Genomic DNA, 16,010 nt, shown 5'->3' on the forward strand with positions numbered 1-16,010 from the left:
TCTATAACTTTGCCTTTTATAGAGCTGTTAATATTACTAAGCCTAAGTTCCTTAAATATTACTAAGCTATACGATGCGAAGCTATATTATTAACTAATATAATAAGTGCATAGCAGGTAACTGGCCTTCTACCATTCAATCCTTTGGTTATTTTAGAAAAGATTCGGCTAATAACTCCTTCCTATATAAGCTTTACAGATAAGAATGGCCACTAATTTAATATACCCGTGTCTCCTTCCGTAGAGGAAAGACTTACTAAAATATTTGGGCAGCTCTTGTAAGGTGCATTACCTCTATATTCTTAAGTTATGCATAATATTCGGCAGTTTATATTAAGTACGGTAGCTAATAATACAATCCTTAAGCGAACAAATTAGGAGCTTCTTAAAAGATAGAAGAAGGAGTGTTGTAATAAGACAAAAGCTGCCTATAGGAAGGCACGAGTTTTATTAGTAGTAGAGGTATAAAAGAAGAATAAGGAAAAGCTTTAAAAGGAGTAGGAAGAGAAGAGGGTAAAGGAAAGGAAGGCTGTATTATGGGGGGTTATTACCTTTACAAAGAAGGTTTAGAAGGAACTACCAATGGATTATAGTGTATTTATATAATAGGGTAGATTTGGGTTGATTTTGAGGTTGATTTTGAGGTCAAATTAATTTTGATTTTGGTAGGAGGTCCGTGCACTGTCTCGGGTGGGTGGCTGTTTCGTTTGGGTGGCTAAGACGTTAGGTTGCAGCAGAATCCACGTGATGAACATCAAAACATCAAAACATCGAGTTCTACCAAAGCTCTGCAAAAGCTCTGCACCGAGCTCTACCAAAGCCCTGCAAAAGCTCTACACGAAGCTCCGTACGAAGCTCTGCAAAAGCTCTGTAAAAGCTCTACTAAAAGCTCTACCAAAGCCCCTACTAAAGCCTCTGCAAGAGCTCTGCCTACGCAGTAAATGGAGCACGTAGTACGCAGGGGGGGTCTAAGGGGGTCTCCCCCTTGAGCTTAAAGCTCTACTCGGATCTCCACTTAAAGCTTAATACGGAGCTCTAAAGCTCTACTAATACACAGCCCTAATGTACTAGGAAGGTTCTATAATTAGCCGTATAAGCGCCCGTACAAACGCCCATACAATCAATCGGTTAATTGCCTATATGAACGCCCGTATAAACGCCCATACGATTGATCAATTAAACGTCCATACGATCAATCGATTAAACGCCCATATAATCAATTAGACGCCCGTATAAACGTCTCTATAAACGTCTCTACAAACGTCTATAATCGCCCATACAATCGTCTGTACGAACCTCTGTACGATTTTCTCTACAAATGTCTGCACGAACGCCTGCACGAACGCCTACACGATTGCCTGCATGATCGCCTATATAAAGCTCTGCTCGAAGCTCTACTCGAAGCTCTATTAAAGCTCTACATGGAGCTCTACTAAAACTCTACAAAAGCTCTGCACGAACCTCCGTACGAAGCTCTGCAAAAGCCTCTGTAAGAGCTCTGCCCACGCAGTAAATAGAGCACTTAGTGCGCAGGGGGGGGTCCAAGGGGGTCTCCCCCTTGAGCTTAAAGTTCTACTCGGAGCTCCACTTGAAGCTTGATATGGAGCTCTAAAGCTCTAAATACGCAGTACTAATATACTAGGAAGGTTCTACAATTGGCCATACGAATGGCTCTACGAACGGCTCCATAAACGTCTGCATGATCGCCTGTACGAACGGCCATACGATTGATCTAAACGTCTACGATTGGTCGTCTGTACGAACGTCTGCACGCCTGCATATGGCTCTATAGAAGCTTTGCAAAAGCTCTGCCCAGGTAGTGAATGGAGCACGTAGTGCGCAGGGGGGTCCAAGGGGGTCTCCCCCTTAAGCTCGAAGCTCTACTCGAAGCTCTACTCGAAGCTTAATACGGAGCTCTAAAGCTCTACTAACACGCAGCACTGATATAATAGGAAGGCTCTATAATTGTCTACACGAACAGCTCTATAAACGGCTCTACGAACGTCTACACGATCGCCCGTACAATCGTCTATACGAACGCCTATACGAACGCCTATACAAACTCCCATATAATTAGTTAATCAATTAATTAAACACCTATACAATCGATCAATCGAACGCCCGTATAAACGATTAATTAAACGTCTATACAATTGCCTATACAATTATCTCTACAAACGTCTGCAATTAATCGCCAGTATAAACGTCTGTATATCTGCACAAAGCTCTGTACAAAGCTCTGTATGAGGCTCTACCAAAGCTCTACACGGGGCTCTTTTAAGCTCTACATAAGCCTCTATCAAAGCTCTGCACAAGCCTCTACCTAAAGCTTACCCCCTACTGTAAAGCAGCCCCTATAGCATAGTACGACGGAGGTATAAATATATTCTAAATTAAGCCTAACTTAAGTAGGGCGCCTCGGTTACTATAGTAGATCCTTTTAACAAGATAATACTACCTAGTAGTAACTAAGGCGCCTTAGCCTTACTACTACTTTTAAATTAAGTAAAAGCTCTATATAGGGGGGGTCCAGGGGGTCTCCCCCTGGAAAATCTCCTATCTATATATATATTAATTAAACTCTATATAATAAGGCTATAAGTTAAAGCTTTGGGTTAATCAATCAGCTTATTAGTTATAAACTCAGGTCAAAATTTTCGTTAGCGGACCCCAATAATCCGCATGTTATAAAAGGTTACTAATAGACTAAAAGTAGGTATTGGAGGTCCGGGTTAGGCTTAGTATAACCCCCTAAGGTCCGCAATATATCGTCTCAATATTACCCCCCCCCTTAGGTAGTAGTCCCTACTTTTTAGACGCGTTTTTAAGGCCTAGGTTAGTACTAGGTTAGTATAGAGGGCCTTAGCGCGCCTCTAACCTTACTATCGCCTTAATAATCTATTTTCTACCCCTCTCCTATTTTTATGCCCGCGTTAGCTTATATAGAGCTTCTAATTTTATATAGAAAGGCCTATTATAATTCTAATTCTATAATATAGAGCCTATTACGGACCTTATATTAGCAGTAGTAGAGCTACTAAGGAGAGATATGTACGGGTTGGTTATAATAGTATAGGAGGCGCTAGAACCGATTAAGCTATAGGATGAGGGGTAGCTAAGTTATATAATACGTTACGTTATAAGTTTAGAACGTGGGAATGTAGGAATGTGGGAACGTGGGACGTACTAACTTACTAACGTACTAACGTACTTAGTATATTTCTTAGGCGCAGTCTTATATATTTAAAGGACTATAGTCCCTACCTAGATAGTTCTCTTCTTTATAGTAATTCTTAGAATATAATTAGAGTTAATCTATTAGGCAACCACTCTACTAGTTATTATTGTTATTTAACTATTCTATGCCTATATACCTAGCCTATTAACGAGTTAACTATAGCATTCCTATAATGCTTTATTATATAATTACTACTATAGTTATAGTAGAAGAAGTTAAAATAATATAATACTAAAAGTAGCGGCTATAATACTATTAATAGCAGCTATAATATTAAGGACAAGCGGCGATACTAGTATAGCGGACACTAACTTATAGTTAGTTACGGTCGGATAATTATAAGAAATAGTTAATTAGTTAATAGATAACAATGCGGTACTTAAAGTAAGACTTAATAGAATAGGCGCAGCTAAGGTTAAGTTACTATCTATTAAACAATTCTTAGGAGAGAGATTAAAACTTAAGGGATTTCTAATATAAATGCACTTTAAGGTAATATAGGAGGGAGCTAGACTAGTAATACCTATAGATTAAGTGGTATACGCAGGACTATTTCTAATAGGGAAAGTACTTATAGAAATACTGGCCCTATAATAAAGCCTTATAGAAATACTACGGTTAACTTATTAATAGGCTAGGTATATAGGTATAGAATAGTTAAACAATAATAATAACTAGTAGAGTGGTTGCCTAATAGATTAACTCTAATTATATTTTAAGAATTACTATAAAAAAGAGAACTATCTAGGTAGGAACTGTAGTCCTTTAAATATATAAGACTGCGCCTAAGAAATATACTAAGTACGTTAGTATATTAGTATATTAATATATCCTATATTTCTATATTCCTATATTCCTATATTCTATACTTATAATATAATATATTATATAATTTAGCTACCCCTTATTCTATAGCTTAATTAGTTTTAGCGCCTCCTATACTATTATAACTAACCTATATATATCTCTCCTTAGTAGCTCTACTACTGCTAATATAAGATTTGTAATACTATCTCCCTCCTCTTTATCTTTATCCTTAAAGATATCCCCTATCTCTAAGTCATTAATTAGAGGTATAGCATTCCTATCTTTAATCTAATAACCTTTATTATTTCTAATGCCTCCTATTAGATTCTTTATATTTAATTATTATAATTAGCTAGTAACTACTATACTTTTATTTAGTAAAAAATAAGATAGAGACCACGTATTAGGAAATGGAGGTTCCTTTACGGGCAAGGCGCGCTCGCTTTCCCACCCCAGTTTGGCCAAGACCCAACCTTAACCTCGACCATAAAAGGCCTTCTCCCTCGCTGCTTTTGCCCTTATGCTCTATCTCCTCTTTTCTTTCCCGCTACCGTGCTACCTTGGACTCTAGCTGTTAGCTATAAGGCATTTTCCATCCCCTTAGCGTCTATATAGGTGCTCTGCCCTTTCCCTAATCTCCGTATGTTTTATACTAACAATCACCTAGCGCTGTAACTCTTTAGCCCTTTTTATAGAATATATTTATACTCTTTTCTAGTGTTAACGCATGCTTTAGTCCTACCATATTCCTTCTTTCTTCCTCTTCTCTCTCCTTTTCTCCTGCCCACGTCTCCTACCAATTAGTATACCGGAATAATATTTCCGTTTATTCTCTTCTTTACCTCCGCCTCTAGTAGTGTCTTAGATGTAACTATAATATACAACTTAATCCCTATTGGAATAGATATAAATGGCTATGCCAAGAACCGCCTAGTAATGGATTATACGGGTTATAGCTGCTGCGAGCTGCGGGACGCGTTAGGTAGTGTTACATTACAGCGTTATAATAAAGGCAAAGCTAGACGCCGAAGTGGGTCCTTAGTAAAACCACAGGCTGATACTAGTTACTTAGCTTAGTTAAAGCTGCGCCGCCGGAAGCTGGAAGCCTTTGCCCTCCTTAGCACTTTTTTAACCTAGACCTAAACCTTACTCTTCCCTAATAATTAGAGGATTGTATTACAATTAGAGAAGCCGCCGGGCTTTAGTCTAATCTAGCTCCCTATTTAGCTGAGGAGGTATAGGTTATATAGAAATATCCTTTATATAGACCTAAGACTTATAAGGTGGAATCTAGGGATAAACGGCCTATCTAGTAGTATAGCCTGGCTTCTAGTAGAGCTAGTATTATAATCTTGCTCTTAGCTAATAAATACTAGAGAAAAATTCGTGCATTTAATCTCCTAACGGAGACGGACTTTATGCGGTGGCTGCATTAGCTAAAAGGATGCAGTGAGATGGATATAGGCGTAATTGCCTAATCTACTCGCGCTATCTGGGCCCTTATGTTATTTATAACATCCGGCTATAGGTAAGGATAAAAGCGAGGCTTTTGTATATATTTAGGAGGTTAAGTAGCGGCTATAGGCTCTATAGAGTGTGACTAAGGAAGTTCCTTAGATTTAGGGGAGAGATTTAAGGATGCCCTTATTACTCGGAGTATCTTTTAATACTTATAGTAGAATTACGGCACGCCCCCTACCTGTCTAACCCTAGGAACTATGGTCTTGTAGAAGATCTAGCACGGAAGATCTAGTTTACTGGTATAATCGGGTTAGAAAACGGATATATTAGCGCTAGCTTTAACTTTAAGGAATAAGGGTAGAGGCACTTTACCACTAACCTCCTTAATAAGAAGGCTTGGTGTAAAGCCCCTGTTAGAGGCTAAATGTGCTAGCTTAGTTAGTTAGGTCTTAATTATAGTTTTCTAATAGGCGTTAATCTTATAATAGAGTTTAAGCCCATGTAAACCTTTATATATTATAAACGGTAATTGCTAATAGAGCGTAGATTACACGTTTTAATTCGCTATTAAGTTAGTAGGGTTATTTTGGTGTAAATGCTGCGGATATAAGCTAGTGGCGAAGAGGGGACTAGTATAGACTTAAAAGCCTAGCGTAACCCGTTCTTTAGGGCTATTAAAAAGGTATAAGGCAATAACAATTCTAATAATAATGGCGGTAATAACAGTGGCATCTTCTTAACCCCTTCGTTTTGATTTACAAATTTTACTTAATAATATTAATTTCTATACTACACCCCCTAAAAAACTGAAGGCTTCTTAGTATTATGCGATTACGGCTTTTAAGTTAAATGTAAGTAATATACTTAAAAAGAGGACGAAAAAGGGGAGAGTACCTCGCTTCCCTTTAAGAGATAATTCTGTAAAATATTTGGCCTAGTTATGCTTAGGCAAGTTATTTTATATTGCCTTTTTTAAATATTCTACCTAATAAGGCACCCGTAGATCCTAAGGCTTTTAATAAGTATAAAGATATTTATAAGAATATAAGTAACAGCTAAGACGCTAAAGGAAGTAATTAAGGTAATTTAGTAATTATCCCCTCCTTTTTCTAATAACTATAAATATGTCTAATGGGCAGCAGCGAATCTAATATTTATTAAAAATAATATAGCCGACTTAGACTTAGAACCTAAAGCTAAAGGGGATAGAGCTAGTAATACTAACAATAAAGCTAATAAAGTTGGCGATTAACTAGCACCTTATAGGTTAGGTATATACTTCCCCCCTATATAACGGCCTTGCTTAACAATTATTAGGTAGCGGAAATAACTATAGCGATAAGGACGATAAGGATAAGGGGTTACCTTCTTTAGAGGAGCTAGAAGATCTCTTTGGCGTATCTATGTATAACCATCTTAAACCTATAGTAGAAGACGTTAATGAAATGGATAGCCTAGCTAAGGGAATTAATGTTATAACTATCTCCTAGGCTATATAGAAGTTAGAGACCTATGTGGTAACTAACTAAGACTCCTTAATAGCTAATAATATAGATAATATTGGTAAGTTATAGATATTAAAAATATTGTTACTATAACTTAATAACTATAATATATAGACAATCCGCTTATTAGGGAGGGTAATTATAAGAAAGAGAATATAGGAGGTAAATTATTCTTTATGTTAAGGAAGCGGAAGCTTAAGCGGGATAACGTTACTAATTATAATTCTAACAACCCTGCTAAAGAGAGTAGTAGGGGTAGTAAGGGTGGTAATAATCCGCGTTCCTAGAAGTAATAAAGGCCACCCACCTATTGCAAAGACTTGTCTTCTAGCCCCCCTATACCCGACCTCAACTCTTAATACCCGCAAGTTAACTAGTAAGTGGTATTTACTCCACGGCCCGCTAGCCCTTTGCTTTAGGAGCCTACCCTTCTCTATAGCTCTAAACCGCCGCATAATAAGGCTAGTAATTATACTTATAATAAGGACAAGGACGGTAATAGCGGTGGCGCCGCTAATAACTAGAGCGACGTTTTAAACCTAGAGCCTACTGTAAAGCGTTATACCTAGACTAAAAAAGATAAAATTAATAAAGTGAGCTTAGATAATGAATGGGAGATTAACGATATTTTAGGGGAAAGAATAACTAAGTTAGGGCGCAAATATAAGGTGGCTTGGAAGCCTACCTAGGTTTATAAGAGCGGGCTTTCAAATTTTAAAGATGCCCTTAAGTCTTACTAAAGACGCGTTCGATAAGCTAAAGCTAGATTATTATAGGTGCACTCTTTTTCTAAAGTTGCGGAAATGAATGGCAGAGTTGCTATGCAGAAGGGATGGGGCTAGTAGCTTAGGCGTATCCTTATATTTCGGTTGGTCCCGCGGAAATAGAAAGTTGGGGTTTATATTTAGTGGTCTAATTGTTTAAGTGCATTTTCTTAACGCGGTATTGCTATATGTAGCCGTTTTTATCTAAATTTTGCTACTAACTTATCTGTGTTATATATATCTAATTAAAACAGAGCCTTATAAGTTGTAAGACCTATTATATTATTGGGTATTATAGCACCTATTTATTTATATTACAAATCCTCTCTTTTACCATTAATATACTTAAAAGAATTCGTCGAATTATAAACTTCTCTATACTTAAGATGTGCTAATCTATTAAGATTACTGTTAAATATAAAAAGTACTAGAAGAGACCAAGACATTCCTTAAAGATAAATCGCATTATACCCTACCCTAGCGCCATTATATAAGGTAGGCAAGCGTGTCTTAACCTAATACCTATAACATAAAGTATAGCGCAGTTTAGGAGCTCGCTAGCAACTAGAGATTATCTAGCATGTTTTAAATAAAGGATAGTTAGTATATTACACTATATAGAAGGATAGTAAAACTAATAGACTTATAAAGTATAAAACTTATCTTTATTAACGCTAATAACGCCTAAAAAATGGGTAAGGTATAAATCTGGATAGAGAAGCCTTTAGATTTTTAAGCTAAAGATAAGATTTTGTAAATGTTAAAAGGAAAGCCTTAAGAGTATAGAGGAAGTGCCGTGGCGCTGTTACTAGGGATGGATTCCGTAAACCTACGAATAAGTTTAGATAGTTAAAATTCCTAGTTTTATAAATATACCTTACTTATCCATTTCTTTAATAACGTTATTTATGTGGTTATATTTGCCGTTTTAATAGCCTCTAATAATAACTTTAAAGGCCCCTAGGGACTTTAATTCGGGAAATATTCCTTATTTATAACGATCTTCCATATTATTGTCGGAAAGCTCATAAAAGGCAATATAATGTATTAAGATGTGATAACAAGCCGATTTAAAGGTAAAAATTTCGTCCTTTTAAGGCGTGCTTAGATACGGAGCTTGGGCTTAAATAGAGTACAAAGCGAGAAGAGGAGACCTATTAATTAATAAACTAGCAAAGTTAATTAGCTTTGCGTTTAAATGTTTATTTAAGAGAATATTATAGCACGAAATATTACCGTGTATAATATATTTGGAGTAAATATATTTAAGAACGTCTATAAGCTGTAAAATCTAATGCATTTATAAAATTTAATTAACGTCGTTGCTTTTGTCCTAAAGAAACCCGTAAAGCTAGCTGTTTAGAGCGCGTTCTAGATATATCGCCGTACAGTTATTCTTTTAGAAAAGTTCGCTGCTATAGTATTATAAGAGTCTATTATATTAACCGAGTTTCTTATAGATCTCCTTTTTAACTTTAATGAAGTATTAAGAATTCGCGTTATTTGGAGCTTTAATAACCTCGTTTTGAAGTTTATCGCGATACACAGTGCCCGAAATTCCCTAGCCGATAAGATTCTCACAGCTGTAGCTAGGGGGTAGTACTACGATAAGGTCTATAAGTGTTGAAGTAGTAAAGGGCTTTAAAGAGGTGGAAAAATCCCGGTGTCTAGCTGACTAATCTATTATTTACCCTAGATTTTAGACGCTATTCTTAGATGAGATTAATCTTTATGGCAGATGCAATAACCTTAGGTCCTCCGTCTAAGCTATACTAAGTCTTATTTATTTTAAACCTTATCTTAAAAATATAACGACGAAAATGTTTTACAGGACTCTATATTCCTTAATAGTCTATATGAAATTTTCTAATTATTCCCGTGCACCTACAAAACATTCCTTTATATAATTGGATAGTAGTATTTCCGTAGCCTCTAATATATAGCACCCTTAATTTAGCAGCGAGTAAGCCGGCTTACCTACTCCTATAGCCTAAGCTTTCTAGCCATCTATGTAATCTATCCTTTATTCCGTTGTTCTGCTATATATTCCTTAAGTACTTATTTAAAGGCTTCTTTTCTAGTTTTTGCCCCTTACTCTATATTGTAATTAGTCTAGAAAATTATATTATTAAAGGATATATACTTAGATAGTAGCGTAGAACCGTAAGTTTATTAGAAAGCTTCTTATAGGCTTTACCGGAAATATTATACGCACTAACTGCGTACTTAATACCTTCTTTATAAATTATATTACGAAGGATCTCTAAACTTAATATAGTGTGGTTACTAAGAGGCATTGCGACATAAATAAGCATAGAGTAATTGCTATTAGTTATGCAAACGCTTTTATTAAAGTTAGCGGCAAGGACTTAAAATCTCACCGCTATAGGGGCGGCTTTAAGAGTTGTAAGAGTAGCTATAAGAGTATCCTTAGGATTAGGAACCTCCCTAGGAAGATATGATATAGTAAGTAATAAGAATGTTGGCTCTGGAGGTCTGGACTTAGTGGTCTATTAATGTATTGGCTGATAAAATAATAGTATACGCTATGTTGTATGCATGTCGAAGACCAGTTAAAGGTTAAGTATGCTATATGTGGCTAATGTCTTACTAGAATAATAAGGGCATATATAGGTCCGAACCTAATACACTAAATGCATTAAAAGGTGGCGTTAGCAATTTAATGCGGATATATAGTTATGCGTAGCGAAGGTTAGTGGAGGGCTAACTGTAATATAGTTTAACCCTAATTGTTTAGAGGTAGTAAAAATATATATAGGCCTAAAATCGGAGGTGCTAATTAACCTAGAAAGCAAGAACGGAACACTAATTACCTATAAAAAAATCTATTAGTGGGCCACTATAAATATAGAGACGTTTTAGTAGCTAAGCTGGCAAGCCCTAGAGTACTAAATTATATTAATATCCTCCTAACTTTAAGCTAAGTAATAGGCTTAAGGTATAGGGCTGTATATAAGGGCTTAGTTCCGGTGCTAGTTAATATATAGGAGCTAGTACGTTTTAGATTAACGAGTAAGAGAGTAGGTAGTATTTAGGGCTTTCTTAAATTAGTAGTTTGCCCTATAGATTGCGGCTTAGGCTTTAAAATGTAAAAGTCTAACTATTTAAAAGGGGTAAAGTAAATACGCTACACTCTGGCTCGTGCTTAGGTGTATATTCCCCTAATTACCTTAGTTACCCATCTGTAATGAAACCTGTAGATATTTAAACCGTCACTTATTAAGGCTTTGTCGTATAACTGGAAGTAATTAGCCAAGTTATAGAGCGCTAGCGTGTCCCCGCTCCTAGCCCTTAAAAATTTGGTATACTTCTAGTATAAAAGTTTTATATAATAATAAGGGACTCTATATAAGGCCTTCCCTCCTAAAAATAAATAAAAACCACAGTCTGGTTTTATGTGATGAGGTATAGAGCTAGAGACGCGTTTAGTAGCTTTAATAGAGTGCATCTTAACCTTAGCTATATAAGGCAATTTTAGATAATACTACGTGCCTTTAAAGGAGGAGCTATACCTTAGCTAGGTTTTCTAAGGAAGTTTAAAGGTAGTAAGAGGCTTTGAGCTTTAATAAAGTCTATATATAGCTGCTACCTAGAAAGAAAATTCCTCCTAAATAACTTAATAGTTCCTTATATATACCTCTTACAGCCTTAGCTTTTCTACAGCCTCCCCCCTTAAGTTGCTAAGCTCTAGTATCCGGGATATAAAGTCTCTCTACTCTTGCTTAAGATATATGCGTTTAAGGTATAACTAAAGTATATAGCGATTATCTCTGAGGAAAACCTTATCCGGTAGGAAGTTATCTATAGCTTTAACCTTCTTAGGTAGAAAGATATAATCCTACTATAGGCTATATACCTTAGATTAAAGGCCTTTATTTAGCGGGGGATTATCTACAGCTTTAAAATTCTTAAATAGAAAGGTTTTACCTTCTCTCCGCGCCTTATAGGTTATATTAATGGAACGGCTAATGTAAATATTAAAACTACTAAGCTGGTATTAGCCTAAGAAGTAACTAAGATAACTAAGAACTAACCTATTTCTCCTACAATTAGTTTTAGTATAGGAGGATTTAGGGTTTAATATCGTGGCTTCCTTTAAGTTATTAGGGCTAATGGGTCAGTTAGGGTATTTAAATATCTCTGTATAGCTTTCTCTAAGTCACTAGAATTAATGGGTGTGTTATAAGATGTTATATTATATTATTGGTGTTTAATATAAAGCGACTAAGCTTATAGCAAAATGACGGCAACGTTTGTGATATATTCTATAAGAGAGTGTCCCTGTTTATATTAGTGGAGGTTACTAGAGCGTTACTATAGTAGCTTACTAAAAGGAATAGATATGTATTAATAAATGCAAAGTAAATGCTAGAATATAGTATAAGAATAACCGTAGCGCATAAGAGCTATAACACTTTTAACCTTTTATATTTTCTTACTATTTAGGTAGAAGTAGTAAGAGTTATACCTAATAATGTATTTATTAAGAGACTACCTAAGAAAGCTAACGAACGCCCTATTATCTAATATTATGGGAAGAATACTAGTACGAAGCCGGAAATTAGGAGTAGAAAGGTAAGTATAGTAATACTGGTAACGACTAGGAAATCCTTATTAAAAATAGTTTTTAGAATATTTATATAGAATCTCCACAAGAATAGAGCCTAATTTTTAGTTAGTAATTTACTTTAAGAGGCTGTACGTATAAACCTTAATGGCTAGTCCAGTACACTAGGATAGCTTTAATAATATATATAACAACTTGGCCGAAATAGAAGAGATGTTTTTAAGCTAGTAATAAAGGAAGACTCTAAAAATAGTTTAGAGAGGGAGAAAGCAAAAAATTATTTAAAAGTGGAAAGAATGCTGTAAGGTAGTTAGTAAACGAAGCTATAAAAGCACTACTTAACTAAGAATAAGTAAATAAATAAACTTAGTGCCAATAAATACTATAATAGGAAGTTTATATATTGTTTTAAAAAGTAGGGGTGTCTGTTAATAAAGAGATTAACTAAAGTAAAAAAGGGTAAGAAGGTAATAAGGCGATAAGGTAATAGCGCGATAGGGTAGTAGGGTAATAGGGCGGCTGTAAGGCTAGGTTATAGCCTAATTCCCTCTAACTACCTTTATAGAATATTATGCCCCTTAATGGCAATCTTTTAGTGATCCTCTAGGAATCTTTTAGGACTCCTCTGTGACTTCTCTGGGACTTCTATATAACTTATATAGGACTTTTCTACAACTCCTATAGCGCCTTAGGAAACTAGCCTCTTTAAGCTAAAAAAAGGTAGCGAGAGTGGCTAGGGTCTTGAGATTAGTTTTAATAGCCGTATTTATAGTGCCGCCTTCTTTTATATGCGCCTTTTTAGGCTTTAATATCTCTAAGTACCTCTTTTACTAAGGTATAGGCTTGCTTAGCACGCTTTCTATTTTTAGTGCTCCTGCCCTAGCGGCTTATAATTCTCCATTTAATAAGCTTAGCCCCTATAGCCTATACGTAACATGCTAATATAACGCGTATTATCCGGATTCTCGCTCTTATTCCTTTTAATCTTTCCCTATTTTATAGTCTTGCTAATAATAAGCCCTAGTTTTGCCTTCCTTAGTATCCGTATAACGACTCTTTTAGTATTATAATTCCTCCTAATTATAGGCAGCCTTTTTATTTGGTAACGAAGCTTAATAAAGTCCGCGACCTTAGAGATCTACGCTAATTCCCCCGTAGTACCTAGCAGCCTCCTACGCAAATAATGAGTATCTATTGTTAACTGCAGTAGGGACAGTTTAAAGCCTTCGGTCCCCTATATAGTAGGAACTATAAATATCTCTCCTATACTATATAAAACACGTATTTAGAGGTATAGGAATTATAAGTAATAGAACCTGTCTAATCTCTATCTACTAAAACTTAGGAATTTAGTATAACCCTATATATCGCAATACCTCTAATGCGAAAACGTGGTTATTTTGCGATCTCTAAACCTTACTAAAGTAAGTGGAATGTTAGGTATTATTGGACTAAGAATAATATATAAGCTATAGATTGTATATTATCTCTTAAGAAGGGGAGGGAGCCTTTAAAGAAATTTCCGTGTCTATTTTGTACTCGCCGTTTTAGTAAGTTGTATAATGTCTAGAAATATATAAGGAAGTTCTATAAAGAAAAGAGTTAACTAGATAAATACTGCTATATATATAAATAAGAGTTCTAAAAACTGTTAAGTTTTACCCGGTATATAAATATTTATAAATTTAAGGTAACGCCCTTTAGTTCTTAAGTAGAGTTTAAGTAATTGGTATTATAGCTATATAGAGAGCTGTTTGGGCGTATATTAAGTATAGTACCCTTAAGTTCTCTAGCGGAACTAGTATAGCTACCCAATTAGAATACGTTTAATGCTATGCCCTTTAATCGCAATTAGGACATATTTAATGCTACGCCCTTTAATAATTTACTGGAGCTAATGCAGCCGCTATCCTCCTAGGGCAATTTAAGCTTATTAAGTGCGGTAGCTACTAATTCTTTAGCAGAGCAAGTACGGTTATTTTATTGGAACACGTTTAATGCTACTCCCTTTAACGATTTATAAGAGCTGATATAGCAGCCGCCCCTATAGGATAACTGGAACACTTTAAATGTAATAGGGTAAGTGCAGTTATTTCGCTGGAATATATTTAATGCTATGCCCTTTAATAATTTGCTAGAACTAATGTAGCTGCTATCCTCCTAGGATGATTTGAACCCGTTAAATGCGGCACCCTCTAATTCTCTGGCAGAAGTATAGTTATTTTATTAGAATACGTTTAACGCAACACCCTTTAACCTTCCATTAAAGTTGATATAGTAGTTATTCTCCCTAGAGGGTCCTTATATAATAAATGCATTACTCTTTAATCTAGACTTAAATATTATAGGCCTGGCGTAAGCCTTTTAAAATCCCCGCTATAGCCTAGCACTAACTAAAGCGTATTAGCGTGACTTATAGAACCGCCTCCTAAGCTCGCTAGATCGCCCCCCTTCTAAACTAAATCTACTTTTAATTATGCGCTACTAGTTCTTATCTAGGCTTAAAGTAATATTTAATACTTTGGTAGAGGGATATATAGAAGAATCTGTAGCTAGCTACAAGCGATAATCTTTATTTCTTTTACGTGCTACTTAATATAGTTACCGCTTCTAAATTATATATTTGCTACTTCTAGAGTAATTATTTCTAAACTGCTCTAGAATTTTATTACTAGTTTAATTATCTAGTACTCCGCGCCTAGGATACCTGGTCTATATATATAAAACCACAATTACGTGTACTAGGGAAGGTAGTTTATTTTTAAGAAAAGGTCTTAACTATAATAGCTAGTGATGGTAAATAAAGCTAGAGGAAGTTTAGTAAATGCGAAAATGTTTATAGGGTTTAAGAGTATATATATATTACCTCTATTAGCCTTAATATCTACTATTTTTCTAGTAGCTACTTTATAAGAATATACATCAACCTAAAATATCTATATAATATTTTAATCTCCTCCTAAATGATAGTATATAGCCCCTATAAGATCTTTAGTAGAAGCTATTTTTTCCTATTTATAATCGCGTCCTAACTCTTTGCGGGTTAGAGCAGGTTTAAATAGAAGGTAGGCGGTAATATAAAAGCTATTATCTTAAGCCAAGAAAAGTATTGTTTTAACAGCCTAGAGGGATGTTAGTCTTGCTTATAAACTTTAGAAATAGCTTACCTTATTTAAGATAATCTCCCTTTTAATAAAGCTTAATAACTCTGATGACTCCGCTGAAGGGGGCTTAATGCTTATAGCTTTTTTAAGAATAAGAAACCCGTCTTCTGTAAAAGCTTACAAAGCCTTACTAAGATCTTCTTTTATAGAGAGCCCTTGCCTACTGCGTTTAACGACTTTAATATCTATATACTTGTTACTTAGTCGTTCTGCCGTTAGTTTAAGGTTGTTATCGTTTTGCTACTTAAAAATTTAAGCCGCGTGGGGTAGGTTTGGTGGGGTATAGCTATAATCTAAAGCCTCTAGTATATATAATGCTTTGCCTAGTGAGATTAATAAATATTATTATATATCGACTTTAATAACTAACTATTAACATCTAATATCTCTAGCTTAAATGTATATAAGCTTGTTTTGTTAACCCTTTAGATAACGCTTACTAGATCTAACTGCTTTAGGCTAAGATTAAAGAAGACTTAAGCTT

This window comes from Cenococcum geophilum (genome assembly GCF_001692895.1).
Source record: "Cenococcum geophilum 1.58 unplaced genomic scaffold K441scaffold_2, whole genome shotgun sequence".
NCBI classification, from domain to species: Eukaryota; Fungi; Ascomycota; class Dothideomycetes; order Gloniales; family Gloniaceae; genus Cenococcum; species Cenococcum geophilum.